This window comes from Musca autumnalis, unplaced genomic scaffold (genome assembly GCF_047663935.1).
Source record: "Musca autumnalis isolate F117 unplaced genomic scaffold, ASM4766393v1 scaffold_3, whole genome shotgun sequence".
Classification (NCBI taxonomy): Eukaryota; Metazoa; Arthropoda; class Insecta; order Diptera; family Muscidae; genus Musca; species Musca autumnalis.
Genome location: NW_027411866.1, coordinates 241,478,328 through 241,502,815, shown reverse-complemented (window position 1 = coordinate 241,502,815; position 24,488 = coordinate 241,478,328). Strand labels below are relative to the sequence as shown.

The following is a 24,488-nucleotide window of genomic DNA, read 5'->3' as shown; positions in this document are numbered from 1 at the left end:
TTAGCAAGCTCCAGACTCTTAGCAAGCTCCAAGCTCTTAGTGAGCTCCAAGTCTCTTAGTAAGCTCCAAGCTCTTAGCAAGCTCCAAGCTCTTATTAAGCTCAACGCTCTTAGCAAGCTCAACACTCATAGCCAGCTCGACGCTCATAGCCAGCTCAATGCTCATAGCCAGCTCAATGCTCATAGCCAGCTCAATGCTCATAGCCAGCTCCTAAATATTTACCGACCTCTTTCCCCCACAGCAACCCGAATGCCACCCGACGACCGCCGAGCCGACAACCACCCGAAAGCCTTGTAGAGCCGAGCCAAACCAGACGATTACCGAGCCACTGCCGATAATAATAACTAATATTGCATCCACTTTCCACACACATATATTATTCGTTTATCAAACACCAAGAGTTCACAATAAAGATTAAACGTGTAAACATTCGTGTTTTACTTAAGGTTTGTGGGACCTTAGGCCGACCCTGGCAGCGACTGAGCCTATCTCAACCCTAGATAAAACCACTCGTTATACAGTTCTATGGGGCAATATGAAGACGTAAATCTATACCTTCAAATTTCAGGTGGAAAGTTTTGCACCCCAACGAAGACTAAATACCATATGTCAGCCATTTCGGTGGAATATTGAGGCCACAAACTTCAAAATACCGAAAATCGGTAGGTATTGTTCTATGGGGGCTATATGAAGGCGTGGACTATAACGACAAATTTAGAGGGGAAAGTTGAATACCCCCAATGAACACTAAATACCAAATTTCAGCCATTTCAAAGGATTATTATGGTCATAACCTAGAAAATACCGAAAATCGGGAGGTACCGTTCTATGGGGGCCATATTAAGGCGTGGGCCTGTATCAACACATTTCTGGGGGAGAGTTTTATACCACAAACAAAGACTAAATAAAAAGTTTCAGCCACTTCGGAGGAATACTCAGGCCACAACCTTTAAAATACCGAAAATCGGGAGGTATCGTTCTATGGGGGCTATATCAAGGCGTGCATATACCGACATATTTAGAGGGGGAAGTTGAATACATCCAACGAAGACTAAATACTAAATTTCAGACGTTTCAATGGATCATTGTGGCCATAACCATGGAAATACCGAAAATCAGGAGGTACCGTTCTATGGGGCCTATATTAAGGTGTGGACCTGTACCGACAAATTTCATATGGACAGTTTTATACCCCAAATGAAGACCAAATACCAAATTTCAGCCATTTCGGAGGAATATTTAGGCCACAACCTTGAAAATACCGCAGATCGGGAGGTACCGTTTTATGAGGGCTGTATGATGGCGTGAGGCAAAACCGACCAAATTCTGGGGAAAAGTTTTATACCCCCAACGAAGAGTATGTTCCAAATGTCAGCCATCTCGGTGTGATAATGAAGCGAAAACACAACCTTGAAAATACCGCTAATCGGGGGTACCGTTTTATGGGGGCTATATGAAGGCGTGGGCCTACACCGACAAAATTCATATGGAATGTTTTATACCAAAAATGAAGACTAATTACCAAATTTCAGCCATTTCGGAGGAATATTAATATTGAGGCCACAACCTTCAAAATACCGAAAATCCGGGGCACCGTTCTATGGGAGCTATATGAAGGCGTGGGCCTATACCGACCAAATTCTGAGGAAAAATTGTATACCCCCATCGAAGACTAATTACCATATTTCAGGCATTTCGGTGCGATAATGAAGCTAAACCCTTCAAAATGCCGAAAAACGGGTGGTACCGTTCTAAGGGGGCCTATATCAAACCGTGGACCAATATAGCCCATTTGCAATACCAAACATCCTAGGAGTAATAGAAACTTCTATACCAAATGATAAAGCTCTATCATAACGAGTAAAAAAGTGTCAGTCGGCTTTGCCGACAGATATATACCCTCAGCCAATGTGAAGTGCAACTTTCACCTACGGACAGATCGAATGTATTTAAGGTCTCTTCAGAATTGTGAGGCCCTTTTTGGACATTTGAACTTGCCGACAAAAATGTGGATTAGGAATTAACTGCACCAAGACACAAATGTTGAACATTTGTAGGGCAGGTACCCTTAGGGAGGACCGATATGGGTCATTTTACAAGTTAAACTAAATTTTGATCAAATATTAGGAGATCCAAAGTTTGGACCAAATTGCCACATTCAAGTAATATCGTCCTAGCATTTTAGAGACATTTTTTAAATGTTGGGGAGAAGTACCGAAAGTTGTGGACCGGCATTGCCCATGAAACTTAGTTTGGATATGATATGACGAAGGCCAAATGTTGGACAAAATCGGTTGAACAGTTCGTGCTCTCCGACCCACATATGGTGACATAGGTGTTTTTTACACCTTTCGGGCTGTTTTCCCAAGAAATATGGACTTGCCCCTGAAAAAAATTTACCATCGTAATGGAGGTAGCGAATGCAAATCGCTTCAACAAAAATCAAAGTGACTCGAGAGCAGGTCTTAAAGTGAACTTATCCGAAGTGTTGTGTGAATATTCGAACCTGATCTATATCTGGTAGATATATTAGGATGTGTAAAGTATGGATTACATCGGTCACTCCCTTCAAGAGTTATCGTGCACAAAATTTTCCGAACATTTTTGAAGTTTTGTGGGGGAGGTACCTGAAGGAGTGGACCGATATATCCCATCTTCTATGTTTTGATAAAATATTACGAAGGCCAAATTTTGGACCGAATCGACAGATCCGTTCGAGAGTTATCTTGAGCTCCAACCACTACACAAGGTGTCATAGGGGCTTTTTGCACCTTTCCGGCCATTTTCTCAGGAAGTATGGACTTGCCCCTGATGAAACTTGTACCGTCGTATGAGGGGAAGTGAATACAATTTGCTGCAACAAAAATCAAAGCGATTCGAGCGCAGTTCCTAAACTGAACTTTTCCGAAATTTTGTGTGGGAGGTACCCGTAGGAGTGGGCCGATTTAGTCAATATTGGAACCTTATTTAAGTCTAGAAATTTCACGATGTGCAAAGTATGGACCAAATCGGTTACTCCCTTCAAGAGTTATCGTGCCCACAAATTTTCCGAACATTCTGGAACTTTTGTGGGGGAGGTACCGGAAGGAGTGGACCGATACAGCCCATCTTCGAACTTAAACTAAGTTTGGGCAAAATATTACGAAAGCCAAAATTTGAACCGAATCGGTTCATTCGTTCGAGAGTTATCTTGCGCACCAGCCACACAGACAGACAGACGGACGGACATTGCTAAATCAACTCCAAATTGTCTGAAACACATGTCGTCCAAACATACTTGGGGTCTAAAACCATTTCGATGAGGCACATTTTGCCCGTATGAAAGTGTATATACACTTTCTAGCCGAAAGGCTGAGGGTATAAAAAATGCGACCTGTATCTTGATTTCAACAGAAGGACGGACAGACGGACATTCTTATATCGACTTAGAATTTTACCCTGATCAAGAATATATATATATACTTTATAGGGTCTCCGAAGAATATTTCGATGTTTTACAAACGGAATGACAAATTTAATTATACCCTCCATATTATGGTGGAGGGGTTATTCTAAAGAAAAATTCACCGACAACTTTGTCTTTCTGCCGTTTCAACTTAAAAGAGGCGGGGAAGAATTTCACGGGGACTTTTCGTTTAGATACAACAACAACAAAGTTACAAATTCCACTACAGTTGGTTTGGTTCTCAGCTCTTTCTGTTCACGTGGCCTTTCAGAAATAATTATGTCCTTGAATGACAGCAGACATAAGATTACATTATGAAGTATGTCTGTCTGTGTTTACATATAACTACAACACATGATATTCACATCATGGTGTTAATAGTTATTGTATTTTCTAGCGCTCTATCATATCCCGTGTGTGGCCTTGGTGTCTGGGTTTGTTTTGATTGAATCTGAAATCATCCTGTCCATAAAAATAGACCATAGGTATTTTTTAATAATAAAGCATTAAACCTTATTTACACTCGCACCTAAAAAACATGTTTTAGGAAAAAAAACGTTATTTATTTGACAGATATTCAATGAAATTGACAACTCACTCATATACTTACTGTAATAATCTCTTGGCTAAGTACTGTTCCTCTCCCCCGCATTCACAAAAATGTGTTAAAAGCCAATAAATGGGGGCCAAAGTAACAGGTGAGTTAGTGTGAGCACAATGAGTGCTGATAAGAGCAATGAGAGCCACATTTGACATTTGTTAACAAAAAAACCTTCCTACCTGTATAAATGAGAGCTAACAGAGTACTAGTAACTTATTAACGGTTACTTCCATATGATGATCAATGAAAATTTTTCAAACAGAGTACATGGAGAATAATTCAACTTGAGAGTGAGAGTGTTAAATGAAATTGCCTTTAGCAGCCCCCAGTGAGACTCAGTTGATTTACTTATTAAAAGTAGCTCCACTTGGCTTTACTTCGAACAGTTGTGAATAAAACTTGAAAACGTAAAGTCGTACGGAAAAATACAAACTCTCTGCCGGACAATTAAAGCGCGCGTAACGAACGAAATGTGAATAAAAAATATAAAAAAGAAGAAACAAATTCATTGAGTTTGAGATTCAGAGATTTTTGTTTTTGTCTGACAAAGAAATTCCAAATGAAACATTAAAACAAAAAATACAAAAATTGCAAAAAAAAGTGGAGAATTTGCGTGAAAACAAGTGTAAAAATTAGAAAAAAATCAAAACGAAAATCACAAAGTGAATGATAAAATAAAAACAAAATATCAAATAAAGTTTTCAAAAAGTGTTAACAGATCTTGTTTTGAGTTATTGATATTCTAAATGATAAAAAGTTCGTGAAAAAATTTGTTTTCCGGTCTTAAAGTTATAATCTTTGTAATTTTTTTTGTGGATTTTTTTGGAATTTTGTAATTTATTCCATCAACATATTGGATTGAAAAAAAGTACGTGTATTGAAGGTATATTTTTTCATTTTGTTTTTAACTGCGTTTTTGTTATGAATTTTAATATACCAACGACCTTTAAGCCAACCTAACGAAACGTATCAACCAACCAATTATTATATTATAATATTAACAACTACAACAACAACAGTCACATGTTTAAACAGCTGCAAAAAATATAAATGTTATATTGATCGTAAATGCCATAAAGTAAATTAAAACTGAATTTATAAGTAAATACAATATTCACCTGTTTTAACGAGGCTGGTATTAAAAGTGTTAAGATTTTCAAATGGGACCAAGTGATGGTGAAATAGATATAATGAAGCATTAAGCTCGGATCGGGAACAAATTTTTTTCCACAGGTAGGTCTCGTTACCCTGTTGCTCCCGTTCCCTAGATTGGCTCCTGTCCATAGGAGAAAGTCTTAAATCCCCTATATAGGAAAAATTATAATTTTATCCGAACTTAATGCTTCAACTCAACTTGCTCCAAAATAGTTAACATCTGCAAGTGTCACCTTCGGAAAAAAACAAGTAAAAAAGTATCAGTCGGCTTTGCTACAGAGATATACCCCCAGCCTGTGTATATTGAAACAATTTTTTTTCCCAAAAAACGAATGTATTTAGGGGGTTTTAACAATTTTGGGCTTTTGAACCGACAAAAGTGTTGATTAGGATTCAAGATCAAAAGTTTTGTGGAGGAGATACTAAAAGGAATGGATCGACATTGACCATTATGTAAGTGGATCTCCAGCCACTACATATGGTGCCATAGGGTGTTTTTACACCCTTCGGGCTGTTTGCTCAAAAAGTATGGACTTGCCCCTGAAAAACTTTTACCATGGTGTAAGAAACAAGGTGATACAATAATAGCAACCTATGTCTTCATTTGCTGTCAAAACATATTTTTAATCAAAAATAAATAACAAATATTTCGCTTCTATAAAAAATATCTGTGCACAACATCTTTGTTTAAGCTTCGCGAATAATATTTTAACGTTTTCTTCTAACTTTTGTGGATATTTCGCGCAAAAAAAAAATTGACAGCAAATGAAGACTACAACCTAACGTCAACTATTGGATCACCTTGTTAAATTCGCCTTGACTTTTACCATCGTAATCAAGGCAGCGAATCCAAGTTGCTTCAACAAAAATCAAAGTGATTCGATATCAGGTCTTAAAGTGAACTTATCCGAAATTTTGTGTGGGAGGTACTGGATGGAGTGGACGAATATAGTCCATATTTGAACCTGATCTATATCTTGTAGATATATTAGGATGTTTAAAGTATAGACCAATTCGGCCACTCCCTTCAAGAGTTACCGTACAAACAAATTTTCCGAACATGTTTGAACTTTTGTGGGGGAGCTACCTGAAGGAGTGAACCGATATGGCTTATCTTCGAACTTAAACTATGTTTGGACAAAATAGTACTAAGGCCAAATTTTGGACCGAATCGCAGATCCGTTCTTTCATGCTATTATCTCAGGAAGTATGGACTTGCCGCTAATGAAACTTGTACCGTCGTATGGGGCCAGTGAATACAAGTTGCCAAAACAAAAATCAAAGCGATTCGAGAGATGGCCCTAAACTGAACTTTTCCGAAATTTTGTGTGGGAGGTACCCGAAGGAGTGGACCGATTGAGTCCATATTAAAACCTTATCTAAGTCTGGTGAAATATTCACGATGTTCACAGTATGGACCAACTAGGTTACTCCCTTCAAGAGGTACCCTGCGCAAAAATTTTCGGAACATTTTCGAATTTTTGTGTGGGAGGTACCGTAAGGAGTGGACCGATATAGCCCATCTTCGAACTTAAACTAAGTTTGGCAAAATATTACGAAAGCCAAAATTTGAACCGAATCGATTCATCCCTTCGAGAGTTATCGCGCGCTCTAGCCAGCCAGACAGACGGACGGACATTGCTCAATCGACTCCAAATTGTCTGAAACACATTTCGTTCAAACATACTTGATGTCTAAAACTATTATTTCGATGAGGCACATTTTGCCCGTATGAAAGTGTATATGGTAAATTTCAAATTTCTTTTGCAATTCCATTGGAAGAAATTTTAAAAAAAATTTTGCGAGCACATCCGCAATTTTTGGAACATAGATTAAGAAAAAAGTCGTGGTTTCAAATCTGTTCGCGTTCACAAAATTGGATGCTGCGCTCCAAAGTTATGGGGGGTTTTATCTATACTTATAAAAGAGTTGAGTAATGATGACTCACTGACTCACTGATTCACTGACTCACTGACTCACTGACTGACTGACTGATAATCAACGCCCAGACTAAACGGCTAAAGCTAGAATCTTGCAATTTTGGGTGAGGGTCACTCTTGGTCCGAAGGTGTCAGATAAGGCTGGATTTTTGGAAATTCGAACTAGAACTGTACTAAAAGTACTAAAAGGTACTAAATATGGTACCCTTTGTATTAGGCAAACGCGAAGAGCTAGAATTCTGAAATTTGGAATGAGATTCACTGATGGAGAGTTAGAAAGGTGTACCAAATAGTTTTTGGAAATTCGAACTATAAGTGTACGAAAAGTACTAAAAGTTACTAAATTTAGTACTATTTGGTATTACGTGAACGGATAGAGCTAAAATCTTGAAATTTGGAATGAAAATCAAGGTTTAGAAGATGAGTTGATATAAGGAGGTGGTTTTGAAAATGTGTACTCATGTGTACGAATAGTACTAAATGGTACTAAATTTGGTACAATTTGAATTTGGGCGAACCGATAAAGTTGGAATTCTGAAATTTGGAATTACTATTACTGTTGGAGCGTAGGTTTGAGATATGGAGGTAGTTTTCGAAATTCGTACATATGGGTACGAAAGGTACTAAATAGTACCAAATAAGGTACAATTTGGATTTGGGGGAACGGATGGAGCTGGAATCCCGAAATTTAGAATTAGGATTACAGTCGGGGTGTAGGATAGAGGTATTTTGGAAATTCGTACTTTTGGGTACGAAAAGTACTAAATGGTACCAAATTTGGTAAAATATGAATTTAAGTGATCGGATAGAGCTGGAATAGTGAAATTTGGAATTAAGATTACTATTGGAGTGTGGGATTGGTATACTTTTGGAAATTCGTACTTATGGCAACGAAAAGTTCTAAATGGTACCAAATTTGGTACAATTTGGATTTGGGTGATCAGATACATTTGGAATCCTGAAATTCGAAATTAAGATTACTTTTGGAGTGCTGGATAGAAGTAGGTTTAGAAATTCGGACCTATGGGAACAAAAAGTACTAAATGGTACTAAATTTGGTACAATTTGGATTACGGTAATCTGATGCAGCTGTAATTCTGAAATTTGGAATTAAGATTACTGTTGGCGTGTAGGATTGAGGTAGTTGTGGATATTCGTACTCTTTTGTACGAATAGTACTAAATAGTACCAAATTTGGTACAATTTGGATTTGGGTGAACGGATATAGCTGAAATTCCGAGATTTGGAATAAGGAGTACTATTGGAGTGTAGGATTGATAAAGTTTTGGAAATTTTTAGTTATGGGTAGGAAAAGTACTAAATAGTACTAAATTTGGTACAATTTAGATTTCAATGATGGGATACATTTGGAATCGTGAAATTCGGAATTAAAATTGCTGTTGGAGTGTTGATAGAGGTAGGTTTGGAAAGTCGCACTTTGGATACGAATAGTACTAAATTGTACCAAATTTGGATTTGAGTTATCGGATGTATCTGGAATTCTGAAATTCGGAATTAAGCTTATTGTTTGAACATAGCATTGAGGTAGTTTTGAAAATTTGTACTTATGTGTACGAAAAGTACTAAATGGTACCAAATCTGGTACAATTTGTATTTGGGTGAACGGATATAGCTGGAATCCCGAGATTCGGAATAAGGATTACTGTTGGTAAGTAGGATTGATGAAGTTTTTGAAATTTTTAGTTATGGATAGGAAAAGTACTAAATAGTACTAAATTTGGTGCAATTTGGATTTGAGCGAACGGATAAAATTGGAATCAAGAAATTTGGAATTAAGATTACTGTTGGAGTGTAGGATTGACATATGAGGGTGGTTTTGGAAATTCGTATTTATGTGTACGAAAAGTACTAAAAGGTACTAAAGAGCTGGAATCTTGAAGTTTGGAATTAAGATTACTGTTGGGGTGTAGGATTGAGGAAGTTTTGGAAATTCGTACTTATATGTACGAAAACTACTAAACGGTACTAAATTTGGTACAACTTGGAGCGAACGGGTAGAGCTGGAATCTTGAATTTTGGAGTTAATATTACTGTTGGGGTTAGTTTTGGAAATGCGTACCTATGCTTACAAAAAGTACTACATTTTGTACAATTAGGATTTGGGTGAGATTATAGCGCTCGAATCCTAAAATGTGGAATTAGGTACACTTAGGGGTACGAAATGGTTCCATGTATGGTACAATTTTGTATTGGATGAACGGATAGGTCTGGATTCGTGAGATTTGGAATTAAGATTACTGTTATCATTTGCTTATAACGTCTGATTTAAGAAATATGTGTCATAAATATACGAAAAGTTGTAAATGGCACAGGATTTGGTACAATTTGTTATTGTGTAAAGGGAATTTTGAAATAATAGGAGGAGGTTGGTATTTATGTATTTACATGTAAAGTACTAAATAGTTCTATAATTGGTTTTTGGGAAAAGATAGAGCTGGAAATGAGATGGCGGTTGTTGGGTTAGGCCGTATTTGCGCTGAGAACCTCAATTAAAATATCTCAAAAAATGTGGATTGCTCTTGATGTGTAGGCGTGACGAAAATCGAACTAAAGTGGTACGTATTAGTACACAAAATGTTTCCACCATTCTATATTATATATTGTTTTGTATAATTAACGCATACGAAGTAGCGGGCACTTTGCTAGTTCCCTTATAAAGAACAAATATTTAAAAATTAAATTTTTGCTCTAATAAGAAAATGTATATATAAAGCGTTAACAGCATTTAATATCTATCCGTAGATGCCTAAATATTTACTAAATGTATTTCTATTTTCGCGGAAAATCAAGAAATACTGAAAAAATCTTGGAGTAAATTTAATTTATTCTAATTTAGAGTCCAAATAAAGTTCGAAACAATAAATCAAAAATACGTACAGATTCTAGACAACGCGTAGAAAAATATGAGACCAAAATTTTAACGATAGGATTTATAACTACCATATTACAGCAACAACAAAAGACGAAAACTTATTATTGGAATATTATTTCAAAAATATATTTTTTTGTTTAATACGAAAAGTAGAAAAAAAATTTTGGGAGTTATTCTACTATTTCGCTAAATTTCGATGCAAGGACTGACGGACTTCCTGAAACTTCTTCAGCGAAAATGCGATGACAAACCCGAAAGTGTATTTGCTTACTTTGATAAACAATAGGATTATGAAATAGAAAGTAATATAGAAATTATAACCAAAGAAAAAACATAAAAGTTAAAAAACGTATAATTCGCGAATTCGTTAAAATCAGTTAAGGCGCATGCGCTTTTCAGATACAGCGAGTGCATCTCTATCAATATGTAGCGATTTTTCCAATTTTCATTCAGCGGCCAAAGTGTGCCGTCAGCTGCATCTTACTGTTCAAAAGACCTTTATGTGGGTAAAAATTGCGCGATGTACATAAGTTTATAAGGCGCATCCGATTTCAGTGACCGCCTATAAAAAATACGTCATTATAACAAATTTTAAACAAATTCGTCAAGAACCGCGGATGTGCTACCAAATTCTATTTTATACGAAATACGAATATTACTCCAGAATCTCGGTAATTTATACCATACGGTTTTGGAAAATAATATAATCGCGTAAAAAGGATTCCTTTTATGTAAAAATAACCAAAGAAAATCGCGGTTCAATGCGCGGAATCATCAAAATATAATTTCCTACATTCAAGGTATCTATAACCGCCGTTTTAGTGGATGGATTTGAAAACGGAAGAGTTCATTAGATCCGGCGCGTAAAAAAACTAAAATCACGCGGGGTTCAAGAGTACCTGAGTCACAGTTGTACATTTTGAAACCAAAAAATAGGTTTTTAAAAAAAAATTACGCACCAAAATTTCGACTTTGGACTACTATTACTAGGAAGCTGTATGAAGCACACTCATGAGATATACATCAAACGACGTGGAATCGCGAGTTCTACAATCCAGTATATAGTTTGGGTAATTATCTAGTTGCGCCCTCCAATTATAAGAAAAATTCAAAAAACCCAGATTTCAAAACTTCAAAATGTCAGCATCGATTTTAGGGGGATGCAGTGTATATATCGAAAAGTCATACATTAGAACCATTTTGCCCAAGGGGTCTTCTTCAATTTTTTCTTTGAGCTCAGGTCTGAATTTTCCGTGGTTTGGCCAGAAATCAAGAAAGAACTCAAAAAAACTTGTAAACTTTAAGACATTTTTACCCATTTTTTAATATTACCACCCACACAGCTTCCACATAAATTATTTGTTATGGTTCATTTTATGCGAACCCGGCTAAAACACTGCAATTAATATAAATATATTCATATTGTATAAAATATATTGACAGTTCGCGACTTATTAAATGGTGAACCTCAACTTCAACGATTGTAAAACATTTTTGAATATTACCATATACCCTCGTTAGCATAAATGCTGAGGGTATAAAAATAAATATGCAGGGGTTATATTTCCTTTAGATACACCTGGCGGAAAAAAAATCGACATTTTCACTACAGATAGTCCTTTCTATTCTGATGTATAAATGTATACTTCCCGAGACATAGGCCTCAAATGTTCTGCAAAATCCCTACTATGGACTTAAGTAAGGTTAAGTTATTATTAATCCCGAAACGTGTCAAAATTGCAGGTAGATCTCGTTCCTCTAATCTCACCAACACAATATGTAGGGGAAGTACGTACTTCCCTAGAACTGAGCCTTTGAAAGAATGTTTTGGTCGCATAGCCGAGATTAGCATCTGTCCATAAAAAACAACTTTCAGTTTAAAACAAAATGTTGGTCGTGTAGTCAAGATTAGCATCTATCCATAGAAAGAAGTCTTAAACCCCGGGCGAAGGCCGTATAATTATGGACTTACCACCCCCACATATTGTGTACTGGTGTGATCAGGCGGACGAGACCTACCTACAAAATTTCAGCACGATTTGAGTTTAGAAAGAGTGCTTATGTTATGGTTTTTACTGAATTTTCTAGGCCTATATCTCGGAACGCATACATTTCCTGTATATTTTTTTCCGCCAGGTACATCTAAAAGAAATGTTTCCTCTCTCTAGGATCTCAAAATCTTAAAACATGATATTTGTAGGGTGTATGTTAACTTTAGTTCTTGATTGTAAATATATTTCCTAAAATAAAATCAATTCTATTGATAACTTCTTTACTATATCCTTCGGCTTTATCGCTAAAGACTTCAAAAATGTGGCTTATCGAAATAATGGTTTCAGACATTTTGGAGCCGATTTAATTTTACAATATTGTCCAAACTGTGTATATTGTAAAATTTCTTTTCAAACTCACATAAAATTCAGAAAAAGACAACATCGGCTTTGGCTACCTTCCTCACAAAAGTTCAAACATTTTTTTCATTCAGTGCAGATTAATTAATGACTGTTTGAGGAGTTTAGACCAGCACCGACTATAGAAATACAATCAACACGGATCAGACCACTTCTCTTAGCTCAGACCACCTTTCTATTATCGTCTCTGTTAATAGACCATCCGACTTCATAACCTTTGAACGCCGTTCGAGACCTCTGTGGACCAGAAGATGAGATTGCAGCCTCTCGCCCGACGTCGCAATTTGACTCTTGGACTGATGAATGACGTCATTTAGCTTGGCACAGAATATCTTCCTATCAAAATCTACATTAACAGACTTCACCGTCATACATTTATGAACACTGGGAAAGCTTATTGGTAACGTCTCAGAAAATTTACCAATCATCGTCTCTGAGAGCTGCCCAGTCCATCTGATCCACGGGTAACTGAGAACATTTTCGGGATATTATCATAGCTGCAGCCGCTTGTCACACACCTGCTGGTCGAATACCCGAATCACCTCTAAGTAGAGGTGACGGGACCAGCAAATGAGCATGATGGCCTCGAGGTACTAGCCCTGAAGCTAGACCTGAGCAAAAGGAAAAAACTACCTAAAGCAATGCAACATTGGCGCACTGGTTGCGGGGTGAGCATTATGAGCTTCGAGGTACTAGTTTTGAATCTAGCACTTCGAGCACATGCGGAAAAAGTAGATAGACCACCTGAAACAATGTAACATTACTGCAGGATCGCGTAAATAGTGGCCAAATGTGAAGTCAATCTCGAATTCGAAAAATAAGTATGATGGAATGGATGTTACTTTCAACTGCGTGGCATTGACAGATCCCAAGAGGCGAACGAAAGAGTATAAAACGCCGCGTAGGAGTTCTATCGGCCGTTGACGTACCGCCACAATTTTAGATAAGTGCACAAAATTCTTGGAACCCCCGAAATAAATAACTGGGGAACAGGGAGTTTTGTTGTGAATGCGATATTAGATCAGTTCTTAGATGAGAGTCATATTTCATTGAAGAAGACCCCAATTATTTTTCAGGCTACTTCATAACCCTTGACCGCCTTAACAGAAGGTAGCTTGCATACATTACTATGTAATTGGCTATTCGGCTCATGTGAATCCCAAATTTTTACTGAGATTCACACACTGTCTGTCTACCCGCATCTGATTGTAATACCATCAAACAGTTCCATTCTCCTTTCATGCAGATCCGGTCGCAAATTTCTACCCTTTTTTGGCATTGAACTATTCGAATATGTTTCTTCCTCTTTATTTGAGGTCCCTTACAAAGTGTTCTATATATAGAAGTTGTTAGTATGTCTTCTTAATATAGGTGAACTTTAAGAAGCTTTCGTATATAGGGGACTTCTACCTTTAAAATACCTATAGGAGATCTTATGTCTATAGGCAGTCGGCTGGATAAATTTTATCTGTAGAACGTTTAGAAAAACATAATCTATCTATACAAGACCAGTTTTTGGAAACCTTAATGAGATCTTCTATTTTAGAATACTTAAATCTATAAATTGTTAAAAGATCTCAAGAAAGACGATCTATAGAAGACCTGTAGGAGATATTTTACATAAAACAAGTAAGAAAGTATCAGTCAGCTGAGCCGACAGAGATATACCCTCAGCCACGTATCCAAAGAAAAGAAGTTAACACAATACTTCTGTAGGTTTTTTAGCTGTTGGGAAAATTTTTCAGAATGGAAAGGGCCGCAAAAAACTACATGTTGCAACAAAATTCAAAGTGATCCAAGACGAGTGCATTTTTTCCAAACTTTGGGTAGGGTGTACCCATAGGAGTGATCCGATGTAGTACATATTCTGACCTAATACAAATCTGTAGGAAATATTTTTTTTTCTTTATTAGTCTATGGATATTTTCCGTACAGACTATATAATTAAATATGTTGTACTTAATTTTCTGAATTTAAATATATTACAATTTTACTTTTCAATTTACAAAGTTTGAGCTAAATCAATTTCTCTCTTAAAGGGTTATTTTACACATTAGCCAGTTTAGGTGGTGCCGGTAGGATTTTCTGGACCTTTTTGGGTCATTATCTCAGGAAGTATGGACTTTCCCACGAAAAAAAAATTACAACGTCGTAACAGGGGCCGCAAGTGCAACCTGCTGCTTCACAAATTAATAAGATCGGAGAGGAGTTGTTAAACTATACTTTTTCTAAATTTTGTGTGGGAGGTACTCAAATGAGTGGACCGATATAGTCCATATTAGAACTCGATCTATGCCTGAAAGTAATATTGCCAATAGCAAAGTTTGGCTGAATTCGGTTATTCCCTCCTAGAGTTATCATGCCCACAATCTTGGCGAAAAATTTTGAACCTTTGTGGGGGGGTACCGGAAGGAGTGGACCGATATGGTCTATCTTCGAATTTAAACTAAGTTTGGACAAAATATTGAAAGACCCAAAATTTTAACCAAATATGTTGATCCGTTCGAGAGTTATCGTGCACTCCAACTACGACACATGGTATTATATGGGTTGTTTGCAGTTTTCGTGCTGATTTCTGAGGATATATGGACTTGCTCCTGAAAAAAATTATATCGTCGTAATGGGGGCAGTGAATACAAGTGGCTGCAACAAAAATCAAAGCGATTCGAGAGCAGGCCTCAAACTGCACTTAAGCAAAATTGTGTGTGGGAGGTACCTGAAAGATTGAACCAATAGGGTCCATATTGGAACCTCATCTATGTCTGGTAGAAATGTCACGATGTGCAAAGTATGGACTAATTCGATTACTCCCTTCAAGAGTTATCGTGCGGACAAATTTTCCGAACATTTTTGAACTTTTGTGGGGGAGGTACCTGAAGCAGTGGACCGATATGGCCCATCTTCGAACTTAAATCAAATCTGGACAAAATATTTCGATACCCAAAATTTGAACCGAATCGATTGATCCGTTCGAGAGTTATCGTGCGCACCAGCCCGCCAGACAGACGGACAGACAGACAGACAGACAGACAGACGGATGGACATTGCTAGATCGACTCAAAATTGTCTGAAACGGATATCGTACAAACATACTTGGGGTCTAAAACCATTATTTCGATGAGGCACATTTTTGGCCGTATCAAAGTGTAAATACCCTCTTTAGCTTAAAGGCTGAGGGTATAAAAAGACTTGTAGGATATATTTTATTTGTAGAAGACCATTAGGAAATTTTCTACCTATACCAGCAGGAGATTGTTCTTCTTCCATTAGAAGACCATCGTATTACAACAAAAATTTTTAAAATTGCGCACATTTGTGTCGCATCTTGTTGCAAAAATTTAGAGTGTGTGTATAACACCTTTAGTAGGTCTTCTATATATGAACGTATTTTAAAAGATTTTCTACCTATAGAATACTTGTAAGAAATCATATGATCACAGAGGGACTGGGGGTCGACCCAGCAGCCCGAAATGAAATTTTTTTATAGCTTCAGTCTTTAGGCAATAGAGAGAAAATATAGATTGACACAATCAAAAATGTGCCATGTCAAAATATTGGTTTTTAGACAATTTGCACCTCGTAATATTTTGCCCAATCTTAGATTATATTCGAATATGAACCACGTCGGCCCGCTCCATCGGGTACCTCCCCTAAAAAAGTTAATATTTTTTGCTAAATTGGTGCGCACGATAACGCTCAAAAGGTAGTAACTGTTTGGTACAACATCGTAAAATTTATCCCAGACGTACATCAGTAGTGCGATTCTCTAACTCTATTTTTGAGTTACCGACAAAAATCGGTAACATTAAAACGCAAAATTATGAATGAAAAGTTAAAATAAAAGTTGACAACATTGTTGCTATCGGTAGACTACTTTTCATTGCTCGCTAACTTACCAAATAAAAACGTTAATTACTGTAATATCGTTAATTACCGAAATTATAAGCATTTTAATTTTACCGAAAAACTCGCAAATATGCGTATTAAGGAAAAGTCTCTAAGTCCGCGTTTAGACACACAAATTTCTCGGGAAAGTAAATTCAGTTTTTAGGCAATAGGGGGTAGGAAAGAGTATTGAGGAGCTCTTTCCTCTCCGCTCTCTCCCAAAAAACTCAATTTACTTTCCCGAGAAATTTGTGTGTCTAAACACAGACTAATCGTTTTGATTTCCAAACATATGTATGTTCGTGTACGAACTAAGTATCAGGTTCGTACACGAACATATGTTTGGGCCCTGCAAACAAATATATGTTTGGGTGTAAACAAATATTTGTTTAGATGAAATATAAATACAAACCCAAAATCCACAAAAACACATACACATACACCTGTGTAGACTCTAACTGGTGGTGACCGAGAGTAAATTTACGCTCACGGAAGACCCATTGTCATACTCCGACATAACACATTTATAAATGGTGGTGTTTTTTTTTTTCATTGAAATGTGTAGAAATAACAAACACAAAGCAACAACAGACGCGTAGATACATAACAAATTGCAAATAAAAGAAATAGTGTCACACTTTTAGAAGAAAAACAAATACAAATTTTTAATTATAAAATCGTTAAACGCTTCTCGTCATCATCATCGGGAAATCGGCATCTGAAATCAAAGGATTATATAATGTAATAAATAGGTACATACATCCATATTTCAAATATATTCTTACGGAATTAGGTTTAACTAATCTCCGTGTAGTCGTTGTTTAATTTCCCGATACGATTTGTACCAAATAAAACAGGGTTCGTTTCAGATTACGTTTCTACAATTCTTTATTTACTTTATTACACTTATTCGGAACCGACTGTTATAGCTAAGTACACAGCTTTACTTTAGCACGCAGCTATTCTTTAACCGATCTGTTCAGTTCAACGCTTAAAACACAACTAACTCGCCGTTGCTGATTCCACCTGTATTTATCCCAAAATCTCCCTGTTCGAGAGTTATCCAGAAAATCTGGTAACACCTCGAATCTGTGCAACGAACACACCCGCACATTCGCACTAAGACCGTCATCAGACCATCTGCTTTTTCACATGTATGTTGTCACTTTGGGTATACTAATATACAGAACAGCTGATGTCATACATGTGAAAAAGCAGATGGTCTGATGGCGGCCTAAGCGAACAACCATACTCACATACATGGGCGAAGATCAATACAAGTGGACTAATGACGTAATTACAACAACAAACAAATTCAAGAAATACAAGAATAGCAAACTAAACGATAATTATATGATTATGGTAAAACAAACAAAAGCACATTAATAAAAGGTAAAGTAAGAACTAGAATGATGAAGAGAATTCTACATGGTAGTTGTTGTTGCTTAAATAAAGTAACTGCGTAATAAAAACTTTACGTTACAATTCAAATTTTTAAATTAACGGAAATTAAAATAAATTAACTTAAATCTATCGGTTACATTCGTAACAATATGCATGTATATTAATAATGTATTAATGTCATTACCAACATTAAATGCGATTTCTTCCTTGCCCAAAAAAATATTCGCTGGAATGTAATACACAACTCTTCAGAACATGTCATTGTTGTAAAATGCCTCTATCCCGTTGTTTTCAGTATATTTATACCCTCAGCCTTTAGGCTAAAGAGGGTATTTACACTTTGATACGACCAAAAATGTGCCTCATCGAAATAATGGTTTTAGACCCCAAGTATGTTTGTACGATATCCGTTTCAGACAATTTTGAGTAGATCTAGCAATGTCCGTCCGTCTGTCTGTCTGTCCGTCTGTCTGTCTGTCTGTCTGTCTGTCTGGCTGGTGCGCACGATAACTCTCGAACGGATCAATCGATTCGGTTCAAATTTTGGGTATCGAAATATTTTGTCCAGATTCGATTTAATTTCGAAGATGGGCCATATAGGTCCACTCCTTCAGGTACCTCCCCCACAAATGTTCAAAAATTGTCGCAAAATTTGTGCGCACGATAACTCTTGTAGGGAATAACCGATTTGGTCCATACTTTGCACATCGTGTAATTTGTACCAAACTTAGATGAGGTTCCAATATGGACTCAATCGGTCCACTCCTTCGGGTACCTCCCACACAAAATTTCGGAAAAGTTCAGTTTAGGACCTGGTCTCGAATCGGTTTGATTTTTGTTTACTCAAGTTGTATTCGCTGTCCTCTATACGACGCTGTAAGTTTCATTAGGGGCAAGTCCATACTTCCTCAGAAAATAGCCTGAAAGTTACAAAAAACCCTATGACACCGTGTGTAGTGGTTGGAGCGCATGATAACTCTCGAACGGACCTGCCGATTCGGTCCAAAATTTGGCTTTCGTAATATTTTGTCCAAACTTAGTTCAAGTTCAAAGATGGATTATATCGGTCCACTCTTTCCGGTACCTCCCCCACAAAAGTTCGAAAATGTTCGGAAAATTTTGCGTGCAATAACTCTTGAAGGAAGTAACCGATTTGGTCCATACATTGCACGTTATGAAATTTCTACCAGACTTAGATGAGGTTCCAATATGGACTCAATCGGTAAACTCCTTCGAGTACCTCCCACACAAAATTTCGGAAAAGTTCAGTTTAGGGCCTGCTCTTGAATCGCCTTGGTTTTTGTTGTAACATTTTGTATTCACTGTCCCCTATACGAAGGTACAAGTTTCCTCAGGGGCAAGGGAGTGACCGATTTGGTCCATACTTTACACATTCTCATAATATCTACCAGATATAGATCAGGTTCGAATATGGAATATAGAGTGGACAAATATCCACTCCATCCCGTACCTCAAACACAAAATTTTGGATAAGTTCACTTTAAGACCTGCTATTAAATCACTTTGATTTTTGTTAAAGCAACTTACATTCGCTGCCTCAATTACGATGGTAAACGTTGTTTCAGGGGCAAGTCCATACTTCTTGAGAAAACAGTCCGAAGGGTGTAAAAACCCCCTATGGCACCCCCATGGTCTATGTCGGTCCATTCCTTAAAGTACCTTTTCCGCAAAATTTTTGAACTTTAATCCTAACCAACATTTTTGTCGGTTCATACGACCAAAATTTTGAAACCCCCTAAATACATAAGTTTTTTTTTTGTGAAAAAAGTGTTTCAATTTGCATAGGCTGAGGGTATATCTCTGTCGGCAAAGCCGACTGATACTTTTTAACTTGTTTTCAACGAAGATTTAATAAATATGACAAAAATGTGAAAAAATCCGAAATGCGAGAATAAACTATTGGTGTGTGTTTGAAACACGTGTTGTAAAAGATACGATGCAAAATACCGCTGAAACAACAGGAATTAAGCATTTTAGAGTTTCAGAATATTCTGAAGAATTGCTGAGAACTTTATTTGGAAGATTTTTGCAAAAGGTTACTTGGTTCAACTCCCAATAGTTTAGCTGATACAGACCAGAATTTCTGCAATTATGTAAAATTGTATATATTTTATAAATTTTGATGCTCTGGATGGAGTTTTTCATATATGGTGTGTTCAAAAGATATGTTCTAATAGCTTAGGGCTACAATATTGCCAAAGACAATATTGCCAAATTCCAAATCGTTTCTGAGATAAAGGCCCGATAAATGCAAAAAACTGTAGTTTTAGCCCGGTTTAGATCAGGCAATAAATCCGAACTGGATCTGATAGGACAAAACCCTACTAGAGTTTTTGTAGTCTAAATATGTACTTTCAAAAAATTCATATTAGAAGTTGTTTGCATTTTCAGTGTTGCATAGTGTTATAAAATGGCATTTAATTTACACCATTTAAGAAAACACAAACACTGATTTATTCACTCACTTTACCGTCTTTACTCATCGATTGTATTTAGAAAACTGAAGAAAAAAGAACAACATAATTCATACAATTTTTTCTTTTTCTCTTCGCTTGCTACGTTGGTTAACAACAACAAAGCGCGAAACACCCGTGTTTGGCCGCATACACACCACCAAAGCACAATCTTTTTTACCCTCCCTTCTTCTGCGTGTTCTATTACACCATACACACAGATCTTTATTATAAAACAGCATTCCAAGACCGCAAGGGCCCTTTTGTTACTCTCTTCGACAAAAATCCTCTCTCCACCCATAAAAAATATGTTCTAACATATAAGCGAATAAAATTGAGATATGTATCAAAATGTTGCAAACATACATACATATTTGTTTGCAACCAGTCCCAAACATAAATTTATTTGGATCCAAACATATTTCTAACATATATTTTTCTGCGTGTAGGTTATCTTGATCATTTGCAAAAAAATTTTAGCCATTTGATAAAAATATTCCAAGACTCAATAAAAATTTATCGATAAAAAAATGTCATATTGACAAAATTCGATAAAATTATTTGATCACAAAGTTAAAATAGATTGTGTAATATTGTCTAAAATATTTATCGATTTTTTTTTATTTTGTACTGATAAAATATTTCACATATTTATCAAAATATTCCACATTTTGCTTGATAAAAACAAAATATTTTCTTGATTAAAAAAATTTTTGAATGCATTTTTTTCAATCGATCAAAAATGTTCATATTTACAATTATTTTGTTGTTTTTTTTTATGTTAAATACAAACCCAAAAGTCACAAAAAAGATACATACACACATTTATAAATGGTGGTGGTTATTTATTATGAAACGCATAGAAATGACAGACACAAAAGCAACAACAGACGCAAAGGTACATAAAAAATAACAGATAGAAGAAATAACAGATGAAAGGAAAAAACGGAATGGAATAATTAATAACAGAAATAAATAATTATTCATTTTAATAAAAGAAAACAAATAAATCAAATAAATATAAATAAATTATTGTATTATATTTTAAACTTTATTTATTGCATTTAAACTTTTACCCACCCACCGATGTGTCAACAAATGATAATTTTTTTCTCTCCTGAAAAATTTTAGTTTTTAGGTTACGGGTTTGAGGTATTAAGGTGAATTCCCGTTATTCAAGTTATTTCCCAATGACTTACATGCATATGTATGTACGCCCCTTGTAAATTGATACTGATAAACTCATAGGTACGATAGTGATAAAAAAAAAATCACCTGTATTTTATGACGTTTGCAAAGTCAATTGTCAATTTTTCGCATTACTGCCATTGAACAAGTTTTATTCGTTTCGTTTCGTTTGGCATTCATGTGAAATGGAGCAGATATCATAGAACAAAAACCTATTCTCTATAATTAAATAAATTCACAGTCACTATATAGAGATGAAAACAGACAAATGGAAATTTTAATTATTTTTTTTTCTAATTACAACAAAAACAAAACACGCAAAACCACATCAAATAAAACAAAACAGAAATTTAAACAACAAGAATTAAAAACAAAACAAATGTAAATAAAATAAAAAACTAGTTTTATGACGTTAAATCGGAAGAGTAGGAAAGGGAGTTAGAGGCATCGTAAAGTCACCAAATCCACCGGATGTTTTGTCAATAACATAGTTGTTGACTTTTCTTGTTTTTGTTCATTGACTTTATGCTGTGATGGGGGAGGCATACATGTGAAGCATGCTGTTGTAGCATTGTGTTTCTTAACTTCAAATTCATGTTGAATACATGCGTTGGAGGCTTTAAACTTGGCTCAAAGGCATACATGCGGGTCAACTTTGTTTGTTTTGTTTTCTTTAGGATGGCATGCGTTATGGAATACATTACCTGAAGCATGTGACACATTTGGCATACAAATTACCTTAATTAGTGGTTGAGCAGGAGAAACCCCAGAGAGGGAGGGGAGACAAAGAAACACAAAAAGTCCCTTTTAATATCTTCCGAAACAATAAAAAAAATGCATTCATCACAGCCAAACAAAAAGACAATTTTCTGGTCGTCGTCGTAAACCGGTTGGCAATTTGTTAAGGGTTTTGGTGTTTAACCCATTGTGTGTCTGTTGATTGGTTCGCTGGTTGTTTGCTGGATAACATGGCTCGTGACAATCATAAAGATAATTTAACATTAAAATATTGATGTTTTTAAATAGTTTTTTTTAAGTTTTTTCAATAATAAAATAAAAAAGACATTTTATGATAATAGTCCGATATGGATGGTGGCAATCGAATGATTCAAGCTGCAATAGGGACTGATTTCGTGACATTAGGAAAAAATAGAAAGTGGAAATTTAAAAAGAAATGTTAAAAATGGGTTTCAGTTAGTTAAATTTGTAAACAATTAGTCATCAAAGCCATAAAGATGTATTCACAAATTAATTTGGTGTTGTGGAAGATTTAAAACTACTTTACATTGTCACTTAAAATATGAGATTTATTTAATTGGAGAAACCTTTCTGATTGTGCAAAATTTGTATACCAACCCCCATAAAATGGAGCGTATATATCGAATTATTCTTCAACAAGTAAAAAAGAATCAGTCGGCTTTGCCGACAGAGGTAAACCCTCAGCATGTGTGAATTGAAGCATCTTTTTCCCAAAAAACATATGTATTTAGGGGGTCTTCAGAATTTTGGGCGTATGAGCTTGCCGACAAAGATATGGATTAGGATAAGATCTCAAAAGTTTTGTGGGGGAGGTACCTAAAGGAATGGACCGACATAGTCTATTTTGGAAGTGTCTCTTATTTTGGGAGTCATTCTTCTCGATAGGATAGTTATATCAGGAAACATGGGCTTGCCCACGAAAAACATCATCTCGCTGTAAACAGGGTTACTAGGAGTACCTTCGGTAAATTTCCACAGACCCTTAACCGCAATTAATCAAAAATGTTTACCATTTGTGTGGGTGATACCCTAGAGAATGAGCAGATAGAGCCCACTTTTGAACCCAAACTAATTTTGGTCAATATATTTCGAGATCCAAAGCTTGGACCAAATCGATTGCTCCGCTTATGAAATATAGCGCTTACCATTTTAGCGAGTATTTTCGAACTTTTGTGGGGAAGGTACCGGAAGGTGTTGACCTATAAGCACCATCTTAGAATTTCATCTAATATTCGAAGAAATATTACAATATCCAAAGTGTGGACGAACGCAGTATTCGGTTCGGGAGTTATCGTGCGCACTAGCCACACACATGCTGGCCGTAGGGATTTTTTACAGTTTTCAGCTCATTTTCTCAAGAAGTATGGAGTGCAACATGTTGCAAGAAAAATCAAAATGATTCGAGAGGAGGTCCTAGCCTGCTGTTTTCCGAAATTTTGTGTGGCAGGTACCCGAAGGATGGACCGATAGAGTCCATATTGGGACATGCTCTATGTCTGGTAAAAATTTTACGATGTGTAAAGTATGGACCAAATCGGTTACTACCTTTAAAAGTTATCGTGCGCACAATTTCTCCGAACATTTTCAAATTTTTGTGGGGGAGGTACGCAAATGAGTGGATCAAATCGGTTTATCCGTTCGAGAGTTACCGCGCGCTCCATCCACAACACATGGTGCCAAAGCGGGTTTTTACAACTTTCAGACAGCCCAGATATAGCCCATTTGCAATACCAAACATCCTAGGAGCAATAGAAACTTCTATACCAAATTACAAAGCTCTATCTTATAAATTGCGAGCGTTATCTTGTATTTCAACAGACGGACGGACAGACGGACGTATGTACATCGTTACGTTGACTGACCCGACAGTTTGTCGAGCACCCCGAGAGTGACAGGGCGAAGAGAAGAGTATTACGTCGCATCAGATCTCTTCCTGCCGAGGGGGAACCACCACAGTTTACAATGGATGATGTTGCCAATGCCATCAGGAACGCTAAACCATCTAAAGCGTTGGGCCCTGATGTAATCTCCATGGTAATGCTGCATCAGCTGGATGAGCCGGGAGTGGAGTATCTCACTAAAGTTCTCAACGTGTCGCTATCCAACCTCATTGTTCCCGAAGTCTGGAAAATGGGCAGGGTGGTCCCACTACGGAAGCCCAGCAAGGATGCCAGCAAAAGTGAATCGTACAGGCCGATTTTGCTTTTGTTGCCCGCAGCAAAGACCCTTGAGGCCTTAGTCCTCCCCAGTATCAGAAATAGCTATCAAGTTACCGATCATCAGCATGGATTCCGTAAGCAGCACAGCGCGACAACTGGACTCAACCACAGACG

General features: G+C 36.6%; 1 protein-coding gene across 12 annotated transcripts in view; it reads left to right on the top strand.

The window, feature by feature from the left end:
• Window positions 1–4,392: 4,392 nt before the first annotated feature.
• The window catches only part of Pvf1 (PDGF- and VEGF-related factor 1), a 75,269-nt gene continuing 55,173 nt past the window's right edge, over window positions 4,393–24,488 (top strand). For 2 of the 12 annotated variants that reach the window (XM_073977528.1, XM_073977532.1), the window contains exon 1: window positions 4,393–4,914. The gene's annotated coding sequence lies outside the window, so the exon portion shown is untranslated. Of the gene's footprint in view, window positions 5,280–24,488 lie in introns of all 12 variants that reach the window. The other 10 variants (XR_012411792.1, XM_073977527.1, XR_012411793.1 and 7 more) reach the window with 10 other exon arrangements.